Source organism: Lissotriton helveticus, chromosome 5_1, assembly GCF_964261635.1.
Source record: "Lissotriton helveticus chromosome 5_1, aLisHel1.1, whole genome shotgun sequence".
NCBI lineage: Eukaryota > Metazoa > Chordata > Amphibia > Caudata > Salamandridae > Lissotriton > Lissotriton helveticus.
This window is the reverse complement of record NC_136065.1, coordinates 1,947,859,049-1,947,872,925: the sequence shown is the minus strand read 5'-3', so window position 1 is coordinate 1,947,872,925 and position 13,877 is coordinate 1,947,859,049.

The following is a 13,877-nucleotide window of genomic DNA, read 5'->3' as shown; positions in this document are numbered from 1 at the left end:
TTAAGTCGGCCTCCAGTGCGCCCATGAAAAGGTTAGCAAACGAGGGTGATATCTTAGAGCCCATGGCCACTCCTTGCTTTTGTCTGTACCAGTTCTTGTCGAACATGAAATAGTTATTTTTTAGAATCAATTCCGTCATTACAGACAGCATCTGAGTATGTTTCCATAGCGTAGCTGGTCTGTTACCTAGAAATTTGTTGATAGCCTGCATACCCAGATCAGTGTTTATACTGGTGTATAGTGCCACCACATCCATCGTGACAAGAAGAAAATCCTCTTGCCACTCCATGTCTGCTAGGGTACTCAAAATATGTTTAGTGTCCTGTATGTAGGAAGGTAAGTTTCTGACCAAGGGGCCCAAGAAGAGATCCACGTATTCTGCTATTCTTTCAGTGGGGCCCCCTATCCCAGAAACAATTGGTCTCCCTGGTGGAAAAGGGAGATTCTTGTGTATCTTTGGAAGAGTGTATAACCATGGATATGTCGGTCTCAACACTTTTAAATACAGGTATTCCTCCTCGTTTAATAACCCAGATTGTTTCCAGATTGACAAATGTGAGTTGATTTCTAATGTCAAAGGACCAATGGGGTTATATGTAAGGCGTTCGTAACAAAGTTCATCCTGTAATTGCTGACCAATTTCTAGCTGATAATCAATGCGATCCATTATCACTACATTCCCTCCTTTATCTGCCTCTCTTATGGTAATGGTGTTGTCGTTCATGAGTGTGGTGAGTGCTACTCTTTCCCCAATGGTTAGATTATCTTTGTACTTGAACATTCTGTCCTTGCGTAGGCGGTTTAGGTTGTCTAGGTCTTCTACCACACGTTTGTGAAAGTTGTCTATGGCATTGCCACCAGGTAGTGTGGGAATCCATTTAGATTTGGATTTCAGCCCACTGACAATGCTGTAGTCAGATTCTATGTCCAACTCCTCTAACAATCTGTCCATGTCTAGAGGAGAATCCTCCATATCAGTCAATGACAAGAGAAGGTGGGTTGCATGTACATCATTTATTGACAGAGACTCAGTGGTGCTAGGTACAGGTGCATTGCTAACCCCTCTATCCTTTTTCTCCATCCCAAAGAAATGCTTTTTAAGTTTAAGGTTCCTCACAAATTTGAACAAAGCAATTTTTAATTTGCAAATATCTCCAGACCTAGATGCCGACCTCATGATTAAATGGGAGGAAACTCTCACTAACAATTCTATTACACTTATGGAGATATTAATTGTTAGCGCTGAACGTAAGGTCACTAAATTGCAAGCGGAAATAGCTACCCTGGAACAAGAAATTAAAGATTTAAATAAACCTGAATCTACTATAAAAAATTATACAATCCTTGATGAAATCCTATTAAAACATCAATCTGACATCAAAAATAGGAAAGCCAGGCAATTGAGAAGGGACGAGTTGGATTACACTCGTGGTCGAATTTTCACCTTTGATAAAAAATATGATTCCCTGATCCCAACCAGCTCCAAGACTGTCAACAAGAAAGCAACAGGTTCAGAACCTGCCTCCTTATCGTCCAGCAACACCTCTTTAAATTCTATGGGTACGACTGGGGTGTGGAAAAGTAAATTTTGCCATGTTATATGTGCCTACGTGTTCCCCATCTTATGTTATATGTGCATGATTAATATGCATATGTATTCCCTATGATCGATTAAAGACGCAATTATAGTTGTGTCCATCTCTAGTATGCCAGTTTCCAGTTTTCGTGAATACAACGAATATTAGGCCTATGTAAAGCTACGTTGCCACGTTTTACAGTTTGCACGTTAATTCATTGAATTGTCCCCGTTTCTAGGCCTCAAAAGGGCCCGGACTCAGATTCAGCTCCTGTTTCCTGAACCCTCACTGAGGAGCGATACAGCCCCCACCTGTATCCCTGACCCTTCACTTACTTCATGCCTCACAGTGCCCGGCTCGGCCTGGCTCTGCCTCTTAGTCTGCCAAGAGTATGTTATGATTCTAGTTATCAGTCCAGCCCTCCTTCTCTGCATTCCTAAGCTACTGAATCGCATCAATAGTTTCCGTCATGGTCTAGCCTTTATGTCTCCATGTAAGAGAAATACTGTATTAATATTCATAGAATATTCCCCGCACACGCACTACATATAGGATTATGCATGCATCAGTCTTAATGTCTGTTAGCCTTTGCCCTGATAACTTTTGGATTCTATCAACATGTTCTCTAAACACCAGATACTAGATATGCCTAGGTACATGTCGCTCTGACACTCCAGACTTTAGTCTCCTCTTCTAGCGCAGAAGTCATAGCCCCCAGTTCTCCCTAGTAACACGTCATTGTCAGTTTGAGCGCACCACTAGGTTAGAGGTCCCAGCTGCTCAGGTAGCCCCCTCCATGTTTCCGCCCCGTTTATGACATATTCTGTTACGTTTGCATCACATGTCTATGTATACGCCCTGTACACGCCTTCTTGTTACCTCATTCTGCTCTTATCTTTCGCGACTGCTACAAACTCCGCCTACTGCTACGCCTACTGTACTGAATACAATGTATTTGTTTAACTATAAATATTGTGCACTGTTATTAAAAGTTACCCCCTTGTTCCTTATGCTCCCAGATCCTGCCCCCGGCAGCTGCCGGGCCCTGCCATCCCATCCCCGTACAGGCTGTCCTGTTCCAGTCCTTTATGCTTAATTAAAGCCTGTCAACTCTAGCTACCTCGTATCTTGACTCTTATTTATTGAGCTATCTATTTGTATGAGTATCCTGAAAAATAGTACCGGTAATTAATTATTTATTTACCACATAATGGCGCCCGAATAGGGACTTGCCCTTTCCCCACGCGCCGGAGAAGCCACGCAGGCCCCCTGATCCTCTGCAGCCGTGACGGAACCATCCTGCGCACCGGCAGATATTTCTGCTTTAAGTATCCCTCAGGTCCACGGAGGAGACGGAGGTTGCGGTCCAGCATCCAGACGAGGCGGTGGAGGAACGCGGCGAGTCCCGACCAGAGCCCAAGCCGAGAGTCCAAGGTCCGAGGTATCCGGAGGCCCACCTGTAACTGAAGTCCGAAGTTCGTCCGTCCGTCGTCGTAGCAGTCCAGTACAGTCCGAGGCCTTCCGTTCTTGCTGCCCGGTGAGTACCGTTGCTGGGGTAGTATCTAGACAGGGTCAATTAAATTGTCTCTGGTCCGTGGGTTTGGGTACACAGATCCAACACGAAGTGTCCACTTAGGTGGATGCGGGTCCTGACGTGTCTCTTTATGGGACCGGTAAGTTTCGTACTGTTTCAGCAGTGCATCTAGTCTGTTCTAGTAAGTTCTGTTCTCGAGAAATTCATGTGTTCTGTTCTCAGTATTTCAGGTAGTATCTTGTCCGAACTGTTATTCTAAATGTTATTCCATGTGTTTTCAATGTCGTGGTATGAATGAGTTGTTTTTCAAGTAATTATTGTGTTCATTGTGTATAGTATTGTGTCTAGACTCCAGTCCAGTCATGCCTCTGTTCTCAAGATTACGTCAGTTAAAAACTAGAAAAGGTCTGCTCGAAGAAGCAGTTCCTGTCCCGCCTAGGGACAGTCCAGGTCATTTTATGTATCATAAGCATGGCATAAGTGCCATATTATATCTAGACTTATGGGTGGAGTACACCAAGGAATTAGAGGAAAAGTATAGATGGCCCGTATCGGGTACATGGGATGCCGAGTGCATCATGCGAGTAGAAGAAGCATTATGGAAAAAGAAAGCCAGACAGTCCCAGAAAGACGCCATCGAGTTATGGCGCAAAGAATCTCACAGGAGAACAGAAAAAGAAATCAGAAAGTCAGAATTAAGTAGAGAATCCTTAGAAAGAGCCCAGGAAAGGGAATTAATCGAAGTAGGTGAACGAGTTAAAGCCGAACAGTCAGACAGACAGAGAAATGCCCTGATTAAGGGTATGTATCCTCTTCTTGCCGAGGGCTTGCCAAAAGCAACCCCGGAAGCACCATGTAATTTTCCGCCGCCATTAGTTCCGATTAAGCTACGTCACAAACCGACCGCAGCTGATATTTTTCTCTCGTCCTATTTGGACGACACAGTCCCAGAATATGCAAATCCTGTTCCGCCAGCTCCTGTAAATAATGTAATACCTGTTCCTCCAGCCACCGGGGCACCTGTTACAGCACCTGTTACGGTACCCCCGGTCCAGCCTACAGTACAAGTACCCGCTACATCGGTCACTCTGCCAGCACGAAGAGTATCCGTCGACGATTCCAGTTTAGGGGCCGCGGGGGGAGGTCCTCCTGGTACCCCGCCGCCACATAAACGTGTAACGTTAGTCGAGTTACATGAACGTGCGTTACAGCGTACGCCCAAACATCAGTCCGTTGCAGATATCAAGCGAGCTCTTACCGAATGCCGTTATGATCCAGTCCCAGGCGATGATAATATGGTTATATATTCATTGCGCGTAAGACGGGTGACCGAGTATTTGGACACCCTACCGAATATGAAAGAAGATCTAGACAGAATATATCGTTTCATCCGTACAGGGGATGATCCAGAAAGTATTGGCGAAGCCATGTCTCTAAGGAAAGCTGAGACCCAGCTCATGCTATTAAAGTTTCTAATTAATTGTTTAGTAAGGGAACAAGATTGTCCGACTAAAGATCCGACCGAAATGAAAGTCCTGACAAGGTGGAGTGATAATATAGCCGAGGGTAGACACAAGACCCTCAGTAGTATAGAGAGTATGTACAAGAAAATACGTAAGGAAATAATAAGGTTACACGAAAATCGAAAAGAAGCACAAGTAAGCGAGAAGGAAAACGACTCTTCTACTGAAGAGGTAGACGACGAGAATCCTACCAGAATAGCGTATGTAGGTAAATCTAGATTTCCAGACCGACATTTACGCCTAGAACACAAGAAAGTCTTTCGTCTTCCAGCACCGGAACAAGGTTCTCTAGAACAAATATTTCAAGCTACCGATCACATTCTGAAATCACGAATCGGTTATAGTGAACTCAGTACCATGCATGAACAAGAACTAGCCCGATCAGCAGTCCGATGGATTACTGATTCTACCACTTTTCCAGACGAAATAGTGGCACAAATGTTTCTGAAACTGCCCCCAGCCGAGCAGCGACTGGTGGGTATGTATATGATCCAGCACCTCATTACATTGTATGAGGGTCAGCATTCTGATCCAGGTCCGTTACATGATATCCTGAACGAGTTACTCCAGTATAAATGGAAAGGTTTAGGTACCGATTTAATTAGTGTCATTCTAGAACAGCGCCACAAATATAGAACGTTTCTGAACCCGCATTTTGTTCACGTCTCACCTCCGGAAAGTAAACCGTTTTACATAGATAGACAGCATCCGTTACGAGAAGTACATCCAGTTAGGACAACGGATGGTGAAATGCAACGAGTATTTGTTTACACCCCTATTACAAAGATGGAGCTCTTAGAGATGAAGAAATTAATTCCCTGTCACGACAAAGATCCAGCAGGGTTCCATCGAGAATTAAAAGACATGCTCCGTATGGGAGAATACACTTATCCAGATATAATTAAAATGCTAAAGGTCCTGTTGCCCGCAGGGGTATATGAAAAACTCAAGGAAAAAGAATGGGAGGTGGGAGAGAAAAAGATCGATTGGGCAGTTCTAGAAGCTGAAGATAAGATACGAGTACCAGGTACCGGTCTTGGAGATAAATGTAAAGAATTACCTGAGTTATTGATACAAGTTTTGCCAAGATTACTAGCCACGAAAAAGGAAGACTGGGATGCCATCTCAGCCTGTAAACAGAAACCAGACGAAGATACTAGTGATTTTTATTCTAGATTCGAGAAATGTTTTATAATTAACAGTGGTTTGAAGACAGGTAGCGAGTCATACCCTCATCTTTTTGTTACTAAACTAGTCGAGAATTCAAGCCCACAAGTTAAAAATCGAGTTTTGAAAGTCGAAAGTACTTGGCAAGCTAGTACCCCGTCACAGATGCTCCAGATGCTCCAGTATCACCAGAATAGAATCAGAGAAGAACAAGAACACGAGAGAAGACGTATGAAAGACACGAAAATGAAAGTACTAGTTGCACAATCTGTTCCACAAGACAGTCAGAAGAGGGGTCCGAATCAAGCCAGTCATCCTGCAGTTCCCGTTAAAGGGACATGCAATTATTGTAAACAGCCAGGTCATTTTATAAACGAGTGTGCAGTTCTGAAACACAACATAGCCACTGGTAAAACTAAAGAAAGACCACGCCCGCCTAGACAAGAACAAGTTTCACAGACTTCTCAGCCACCGAATGCACAACAGACAGTTCCAGCACCGCAGCCTATCGCTGCAACACAGCATGTTACACAGCAGATGTACCAGTATGCTCAGTCAGAGTATCCAGAGTATCAAGCATATTCATGAAACAGCCTAGAGAGGGAGGTAGGCTTGCCTCTCATCGAGATACCTGTAGATCAAGAGGGTCCCTATGTACATAGTCAAGTATTAGGGAAAGACAGAAAGTTTTTGATTGATACAGGGGCAAGTAGGACTACTATCAGTCATGACGAGGTTCCAGGGGCTCCGCTCTCAGGCTCTAGAAATGTTTCCCTTGGATTTTCAGGAAAGCCTATTGTAAACGAGATATCAAAGCCAGTTACTCTAGAAGTTGGTCCATTGTCCCGAACTACTGATTTGTTACTTACGAAGTCATGTCCAGAAAATTTGTTAGGCATTAAGACATTGAAGGAATTAGGTGCAGTTATTTGCTGTTCCCCAGACGGAATACGTATGTTTTTGCGTGACTTTAAAGGTCACTATGTATTACGAGATTTTGATCCAAGGTTGTCCAATGTTCCGCAGCATTTATGGGCGCAAGGTCCAACTGATGTAGGTTTCATGCAAATCACACCCCATCGTGTGACTCTCAAGCAAGGTATAGTCTTGCCACGAATCAGACAGTACAGATTGCCACCTGAGGCTGTAGCAGCCTTATCCAAAATTATTGACGAGCTCATTGCTCAAGGAGTGGTTGTAGAAACTGACTCCAATGTATGCAATTCTCCTATCATTCCAGTCATGAAACGTACTGATCCAAATGCACCTCCAGTATATCGATTAGTGATTGACCTTCGAGAACTTAATAAATGTATCATACCCCAGTATCCAGTAGTCCCAGATATTTCATCCCTATTAACAGCCATTGATCCTGAAGCTACATTTTTTACTGTGATAGACCTCAAGAATGCATTTTTCAGTGTTCCCATTCATCCAGACAGCCAGTACCTTTTCGGTTTTTGTTTAAATGGAAGGAGCTATAAATTCACACGAGCTCCTCAAGGTTTCACAGAAAGTCCTAGTATTTACAGTCAAGCACTTAAGAGACAACTAGACAATATTCACATGCCAGCTGACGCTGCCCTGCTCCAGTATGTCGATGATCTACTGATCACAGCCCGTTCTGAACGTGACTGCGAGCGAGCGTCACTTACAGTTCTGTATTTCCTAGCCGAGATGGGGCACAAGGTGTCCCCTTCGAAACTCCAGTTCTGTGTCCAGCAAGTGATCTACTTAGGCCACTTACTGTCCAAGTGGGGTAGGCAGTTGACACCAGACCATATCCAGTTAATAGCGAGTCTTCCACAGCCCAAGACACAGAAGGAGGTACGTGCTTTTATCGGCCTTACTTCTTACTGCAGACAATGGATTCCTCAGTATGCATTTCTAGCCAAGCCACTGATACAGTTAACGACACAGGAGGCAGCCGTATCGACTGTCCTCCCTTGGACCCAGGAACATACACTTGTTTTTAATGAATTAAAGAAAGCCTTATGCCAAGCACCTGTTCTAGCTACACCGAACTACAGTAAGCCTTTTACACTTTTTGTCACAGAACGTGATGGTACTGCATTATCTGTTCTCACACAAGATCAAGCAGGACAGTACAAGCCCTGTGCTTATTTTTCGAGCACATTAGATCCAGTAGCCCAGGCTCTGCCTGCGTGCCTCAAGTCAGTTGCAGCCACAGCTCTAGCTATCAGACAAAGTGATTCCATAGTATTAGGACACTCCCTGACAGTACAAGTTCCACATTCCGTGGAAGTTCTTTTAAACCGAACACAGACTCAGCATTTGACCATTGCACGTTTAACAGGTTATGAACTGACACTGTTCCAGCCACACATAGAAATCAGACGCTGCAACGTTTTAAATCCTGCTACACTGTTACCGTCAGTTACTTCAAATCCCGCCACACATGACTGTGTGGAAGTCATTAACACTATGACTAAGCCAAGACAAGACCTGACAGACATTGCATTACCAGATCCCGACCTGACACTTTATGTGGATGGTTCATGTATGAGAACAAGTACAGGAGAACTAGTAGCCGCGTATGCAGTGACTACTGAAACAGAAGTTATTGAGACACACCGTATTGACACCCTGTCTGCTCAAGCAGCAGAGCTAGTTGCTCTGACCCAAGCCTGCATACGTGCCAAGAACCTGAAAGTAAACATATATACAGATTCACGTTACGCATTCGGAGTTGTACACGACTTCGGAGTACTCTGGCAGGAGAGAGGTTTCATGACTTCTCATGGAACCAAGATTCAGCATGGTCTCCTCATTCAAGCTCTGTTAGATGCGATACATTTACCGACAGCTATTGCTATCATGAAGTGCAAGGCACATACGAAAGTTACTGATATCATTTCCCAAGGTAATGATCTAGCAGATCGAACAGCCAAGCTTACAGCTCAGACACCAGACATTCCAGTTAACAAGACACAGACATTCATTCCAGAACAGACTACTTGCATGACAGTTAAGGACCCTACACAAGATGTCATAGACATACAGTTACATGCTACTCCTGAAGAAATCAAGAAATGGTCCGAACAAGGAGGGGTCCAGACAGATCAGGGATGGGTGACGAAGGGAAAAGCCACATGGTTTCTCCCCGACTCTATGGTTCAAGTCATTATCAATACCGCACATAGTCCAGCACATTTAGGAGAAAAAGCTATGTTAGACAGTATACAGAACCTTTGGTTCAACAAGCACTTACGAGCTGCAGCCAAGCAGAAAGTCCGCACTTGTATGATATGTTGCCAGTTCAATCCAGGTAAAAGTGTCCCGGTGGAACAAGGTGGATTCCAGCCCCCTGACCACCCTTTTGAAGTCCTCCAGATGGATTATATTCAGATGGAGCGATGTCGAGGTTTCAAGTATGTCCTCGTAGTTGTATGCGCTTTGTCCAGGTGGACAGAAGCATATCCAGTTCCAGATTACACAGCAGCGACCACTGCCAAGCAGTTGGTTCGTGAATTCTTCCCCCGTTATGGACTCCCTAGGGTCGTGTATTCTGATAACGGCCAGCCATTCTCATCTGAGTTAATGAAGCATGTTTCCCTTTTGATAGGGTACCAGTGGAAGTTCCATTGTGTGCGCCATCCTGAAGCAGCCGGTCTCGTAGAGAGACATAATCAAACCCTGAAAATCCGTATTGCTAAGACATGTCAAGAGAAAGGTGTAGACTGGTTAGTTGCCCTGCCAGTTGCTCTATTCTTCATGCGAATGGTTGCACACTCCAGATCAGGTCTGTCCCCTTATGAGGTCGTATTCGGCCGCCCCCCAAACATGAGGGGAACACCTAGACCCCGCAGTATTACAGATGTTTCCAGTAATATGCTGACAGATTACCTAGCTTCCTTGATGTCTGCCCTACACTCTTGTCGTTCACAGATTGCCGCCGCATTTCCAGACAACACTGAAGTGAAACCGCATGAGGTCATCCCCGGGGATCTCGTTTTGGTCCGGAATTTTGATCGTTCAAGTCCGCTGGAGCCCCGTTGGAAGCAACCTCAACTAGTCCTTCTGACCACCCGTACGGCCGTGAAGTTGGAAGGCCGTAAGGGTTGGGTCCACCTGTCTCACGTCAAGAAATTTCATGGACTCCGTAATAAAACTTTTGCCAAGAACATTTCCAAGGATTGTTCCTTTTCTAAAGACTGCCTGAAACCAGACTCTAAACCAGACACTGATTCAAATCCAGAATTGACAGTTCCTCTGTTAGAGAAAACTCCGCAGCAGGAGTATAAATTAAAACTCCGGTCTAGTAAAATAAGTCAGCCAGTTTAATTGTCTAAGTCCCCCACGGGTGAAACGGTTAGACAGGTATCTGACATGTATGAGATAGACCCCCATAGTGAGAGAGTTAGTCAAAACTCTATCCGATGTATCGTTTTTCTAAGTTTTCTATTGTTTCTAAGTTTGATGGTTACCTGCACAAGTTATGCATTGCATTTATGTTTTCCAATTTCTCATGTAAATAAGTTTCCTAATGCTACAGTAGAGCACACGTTTAGTGATCTGCCTCCTCACGAGTTATCCTATCGTCTTGCTATGAGAAATAACACATTCATCAGAATGTTACACTATTCACACCAGACCAGCAATGCCACTAATTGTTGGGTGTGTGGTCGACTCCCCCCTTTCCAGACACCGAAGGGAGTTCTGCCACTCTTTCCTTATCCGTTTTCACATAATGGTTCGTGTGGAGCATGGTCCATGTTAACGTCATCCTCAAATGATATGTCCCTTCTGAATAGAACATGTTTTCCAGACAAGCAAGGTCTCCCCCATAGAACAGGGTTAGATCTAGAAAATGAAGTTTATAATTTAGGTAATTATTCTTCGAATTTTATGGTCCTGAACGTTCAGTCTGATACTACTCCAGACTTACCTGCTATTTCAGTACTACCAGTCAAAGGCGAATTATGTGTCCGAAATAATGGTTCCGCACATGTAGGACATAGTGATTGTACTACTACTGTCGAGTATAGTGACAGTGGGAAATCTATTTTCAAAGCTTCACGTCATTCTTATTTTGTTTGTGGTCAGACCGCATATGTTCGTCTGCCCCTCGATTGGGATGGAACATGTTACATTGCCTTCCTACTGCCACCAGTTTTCCTAGCCCCATCTGATTATCATAGAAACACACATCTAGTACACGTCAGACATAGAAGGGAGATCGAGTCCCCGATTATCGATCAAACTGAAACTGCTCTAGAACAGTATCAAGACTTTAATAAAGGTTTCTTCTTCTTTATAGGACCTGTCCAGAATAGTAAGTTAATACGTAGGTTAACCAGAACCCTTGAAGCAGTAGTGAATGAGACTACTTCTGCTCTAGGTAACTTAACTGAAGAGCAATCTGCTATGAGATTTGTCGTGCTCCAAAATCGTCTCGTTCTTGACGTCATACTGGCCGATAGAGGAGGAGCATGTAGAGTCATCGGATCTAGTTGCTGCATTTTCATTCCTAATAACGCGCCGTCTGTTTATTCAGCTATAACCAGACTTCATAAAATTGCCCATCAGTTACACCAGAATCCAGGCACCTGGACATGGTCCGGTTGGCTCTGGAGTATCCTATCTGCCTGGGGATGGAAAGTATTGTCATTTCTAGGTATTGCAGTAATGATCATATTCAGTTGCTGCCTCTGTATACAATGTGGCCCTGCGATTTGCGGCATTTGTGCTACCTCTTGTATTCCTAGTCCTAAGTCCCGTTCCAAGACAATTCGAGACGAGCAAATGATGCTATATGAAATGATAGATGGTATCATGAATATTGATGTTTCCTGATGGAAACGTAGGGCACAAGGAGGGAATGTGGAAAAGTAAATTTTGCCATGTTATATGTGCCTACGTGTTCCCCATCTTATGTTATATGTGCATGATTAATATGCATATGTATTCCCTATGATCGATTAAAGACGCAATTATAGTTGTGTCCATCTCTAGTATGCCAGTTTCCAGTTTTCGTGAATACAACGAATATTAGGCCTATGTAAAGCTACGTTGCCACGTTTTACAGTGTGCACGTTAATTCATTGAATTGTCCCCGTTTCTAGGCCTCAAAAGGGCCCGGACTCAGATTCAGCTCCTGTTTCCTGAACCCTCACTGAGGAGCGATACAGCCCCCACCTGTATCCCTGACCCTTCACTTACTTCATGCCTCACAGTGCCCGGCTCGGCCTGGCTCTGCCTCTTAGTCTGCCAAGAGTATGTTATGATTCTAGTTATCAGTCCAGCCCTCCTTCTCTGCATTCCTAAGCTACTGAATCGCATCAATAGTTTCCGTCATGGTCTAGCCTTTATGTCTCCATGTAAGAGAAATACTGTATTAATATTCATAGAATATTCCCCGCACACGCACTACATATAGGATTATGCATGCATCAGTCTTAATGTCTGTTAGCCTTTGCCCTGATAACTTTTGGATTCTATCAACATGTTCTCTAAACACCAGATACTAGATATGCCTAGGTACATGTCGCTCTGACACTCCAGACTTTAGTCTCCTCTTCTAGCGCAGAAGTCATAGCCCCCAGTTCTCCCTAGTAACACGTCATTGTCAGTTTGCGCGCACCACTAGGTTAGAGGTCCCAGCTGCTCAGGTAGCCCCCTCCATGTTTCCGCCCCGTTTATGACATATTCTGTTACGTTTGCATCACATGTCTATGTATACGCCCTGTACACGCCTTCTTGTTACCTCATTCTGCTCTTATCTTTCGCGACTGCTACAAACTCCGCCTACTGCTACGCCTACTGTACTGAATACAATGTATTTGTTTAACTATAAATATTGTGCACTGTTATTAAAAGTTACCCCCTTGTTCCTTATGCTCCCAGATCCTGCCCCCGGCAGCTGCCGGGCCCTGCCATCCCATCCCCGTACAGGCTGTCCTGTTCCAGTCCTTTATGCTTAATTAAAGCCTGTCAACTCTAGCTACCTCGTATCTTGACTCTTATTTATTGAGCTATCTATTTGTATGAGTATCCTGAAAAATAGTACCGGTAATTAATTATTTATTTACCACAGGGGGAGAATCAGACAACCCAGATAGGCAAGGGATGCCACCTTTTTTTCAAGAGGTTTTACGGATAAGGAAGGGCAACAGGTACACTACAGCAAGAAACCAATCAGATCCAAAACCAGGAGGGGCAGGGGACGAAAGCTCAGAGGATTACAGAAGGAAGCTGAGATCAGGGGCCAACAGGAACTAGATGGTGCAGATACTAGGGAAGTTCAGGTGATTAACCTTTCTAAACTACACCTTACTCCAGACATGATCTCCCTTTTAAGTAAGGGTCTGAGTTTTAACCCATATGCGACTGGAGATATTTGCAAATTAAAAATTGATTTGTTCAAATTTGTGAGGAACCTTAAACTTAAAAAGCATTTCTTTGGGATGGAGAAAAAGGATAGAGGGGTTAGCAATGCACCTGTACCTAGCACCACTGAGTCTCTGTCAATAAATGATGTACATGCAACCCACCTTCTCTTGTCATTGACTGATATGGAGGATTCTCCTCTAGACATGGACAGATTGTTAGAGGAGTTGGACATAGAATCTGACTACAGCATTGTCAGTGGGCTGAAATCCAAATCTAAATGGATTCCCACACTACCTGGTGGCAATGCCATAGACAACTTTCACAAACGTGTGGTAGAAGACCTAGACAACCTAAACCGCCTACGCAAGGACAGAATGTTCAAGTACAAAGATAATCTAACCATTGGGGAAAGAGTAGCACTCACCACACTCATGAACGACAACACCATTACCATAAGAGAGGCGGATAAAGGAGGGAATGTAGTGATAATGGATCGCATTGATTATCAGCTAGAAATTGGTCAGCAATTACAGGATGAACTTTGTTACGAACGCCTTACATATAACCCCATTGGTCCTTTGACATTAGAAATCAACTCACATTTGTCAATCTGGAAACAATCTGGGTTATTAAACGAGGAGGAATACCTGTATTTAAAAGTGTTCAGACCGACATATCCATGGTTATACACTCTTCCAAAGATACACAAGAATCTCCCTTTTC